Below are 3,118 nucleotides of genomic sequence, written 5' to 3'. Positions count from 1 at the left end.
TACGACGCGAGCTGGATCATCGATTTTCACTTTTTCACATTCTGATTGATCCAAGCGGACAGTGCTACCAGACGAAGGCAAGGTCCGATGAACACTTTTGACAACCGAGAGCATTGTTGTATGCAGCAGAACTGTCAAAAACAGTACGAAACTGGTCGAAAACGCCTTACAATCGTGGCATATGCAGTAGTAGATGCTTTGTACACGGTAGATATGCAATATGCCAATAGGATGAAACACTCGGTGAAAGAATCCAAGGTGCATGCAGGGCAAAAAGGAGCAAGATGCCTCAGGGGGTGGGCAAAATCCACCAGCATTAGCTGAATTATGCAATTTAAGCAAATTATTTAACTGAAATATTAGTTTCTTAAAGTTTTTAAGTTTCGATCGCCCAAGCTTTTTATGTGTCTTTACAAGGGGTTTCAAGTCAACAGCAAAGTCTAGCGACTTTCTTGGTTAAACTTTTCTAAACGACATCAAGGTTGGTCTCAAAAGCAAAATAAACATTCGTAAACAACGTTGAAAATCAATTTCAACAATCAACATCAGCAAACAATAGTTGAACCATGATGAAAAATACGTTTATACTGATTATCTTTTACCAACCTTTTGATTACTTTATCAGCAAATTTATTTAATTTAAAATTCTTGTGTATCTTGAAACTTCTTGCAACATCAACCGGCGATTGTAACCTTAAAATTACCTCATTTTTAACTCAGTACCATCAAGGTCAAGAAACATGAAAATCTGTAGCGATCCAACCTCTGGAAGCCAGAATCTATACAATATTGATTTATTCCAGTAACCTTGAAAGGCAGCAATAAAAATGAGTCGGAACGTCCACGTCCGGACCATTTTCGTCCAGCAAATCGTTGTATTTGAACTGAGAAGGCATCACCGAACTCTACCCGAAAGGAAGATCAGGTAAAATCCCAAATGAGGCCCTCCAACCGGGGGTCGTGGCAACACCTCTTGTGGGAAGAATCATTTGAATGAGATGTCTCGTTAAACTTAACATGAATATTATACTGGATGGATAACATGAATAACATGTGCTCCCTGATGCATTACATGCGTGCATTACAACGTTTACCTCGGAAGATGGGAAGATGTGCCTTGATTATAGCAATCTGTGCCGTTGAAGCCCTAACTGCGGCCGGTAATATGGTGATAGCTGCCTCTTTTCGTCAAACGTAGCTTTAGACGTAGCTATGTGTTTCAGAAAAGAGACCGAGAAAAAAATGGCATGTGCTCAAAAGGCGATTTTGTTATGACATCATTGGTCACTGCTAACTTCTACGTTGGTTATTATGGACAGAGCAAAGACTGCAGACAAGGCGCACGATACAAGGAACAGTTTTTACAAGTATACGCCATATTACTTTAAGTCCACTGCTACAGAACCGGCACTGCAGAATGAAGAATTAGTTGTTAAAAAATCCCGATGATTGGCTGATATTATACGGTACACACCCCAACTGCTCAGACCAGCTTACCATGATATTGATTTAATTTTACCATGATGTTGATTTATAGATGATAGTGATTTGCTCCAATTAAGTAGAACACACGAGTGAATAAACTACTTTGTAGTTCACCATAATGAGTAGCTCATCTCTGCAATTCTTAACGATTTGCAGTACTGCCTGAAGACAGACGGAAACACTGATTTCAGAATGAGTAACTATAGTATTATACGGCAGGATAATGACCAGGCCAATTGCACAAGGTACGTCTGCAAAACGTTGGCAAGAAGCCTTCAGCATCAGGAAAATCATCGAGGCACCGTGTTCGCTCTGAGTTTGTAGAAACATCAGGAGAAGACAACATACATAAGTATTCTAGTTAGAGTCAAAGTTTTTAGGCCACTAAGTCCATGCAACGCGCACAGTGAAATTCAAACGGTAAATTCAAATATTAACCAATGTAACTATTAGCTGAGTAAGACCGAAACAACGTTACCGTTGTGAGTAGGCTGGAAGGAAATGTCCATGCTACAATTAGTTTTTAGGCATTAGGTTACCAATAAGTTTATTTGTACATCAATGTACAATACCATCTAAGTATACATAAAAAATATAACTATTATTCCTTACTATATATTTTTAATTTCCAAACGTTACATTCAAGGTACCGTTCGCTTTCTCGGTGCGATGAGGTCAAAGCCTCATGTGTGTATGTGGCGATCATGTAAAATATACCACAGAAGAGACTTCACTGCTAGATTTTAACTCCTTCACAGTCCGGCCAAATCGAAAAAATGGCTCAAAAAATTGTCACACTGTTTTTTTTACTTTTATGTGTAGTTTTTGGTCTAAAACCGAGAAAAAAATCTCGAGTCAGTCTCGAGCAAAGCAGTACAAATTCCATCCGCTTACCCTAGCAAAACTGTGAAGGGGTTAATTGCATCTACATATACATCTAATGAATCCGATCGAATAGAGCTTTCAATTTTCATACATAGCTTCAGTTCCTTTGAAGCGGTTTGTATGGAAAATTATAGCTCTATTCGATTGAATGAATCCGATCGAAGTTGAGGCTTAATGTTTCTTTTTGATTAATGACCGTTGAGTTTAAACCATTCAAGCGAAAGATTTGTGGATAGGTTGAATGGCCACTAAATATTATACATACGACAATCTATGCACGCTAACAACTTGCTTGACAAGCTGGGTCGTTAACAATCAAATGTGCATAACAAAGACGTTATGAATACCCACCAAGGAAGCCGAATATTCGTATATGTTGAGAAATTAATTGTTATGATGGAAGCCAGGTGATACGAAAATACGGAGAGCAAATGGCTAAGCTTCAGGATACTGGTAGAGCACGAATTTCAATCGTTGCGTTTCGAACGGATGTAACATGAAAACGTAACTCAAAACATAAGATTTTTTCCAAAACAAAAAGAAACGAACGGGGAAAATTAAATAAAAAGAGCTCTAATAAGTGAAAATTGTGTACCCGCTACGGACGAATATAAACGATCAAAAACCCTGCTGTATCAGATAAGTTCTTCCGTAAAACGACTATTTACTGCCACTTGCATAAGGGTCTTCACATAAATTGTTCAGTAAAACGACTTTGCTGTCGCAGGTTAAATCGATTTTTGCACCG

The sequence above is a fragment of the Anopheles ziemanni genome, chromosome X, assembly GCF_943734765.1.
Source record: "Anopheles ziemanni chromosome X, idAnoZiCoDA_A2_x.2, whole genome shotgun sequence".
Classification (NCBI taxonomy): domain Eukaryota; kingdom Metazoa; phylum Arthropoda; class Insecta; order Diptera; family Culicidae; genus Anopheles; species Anopheles ziemanni.
Note: the sequence above shows the minus strand (reverse complement) of the source record.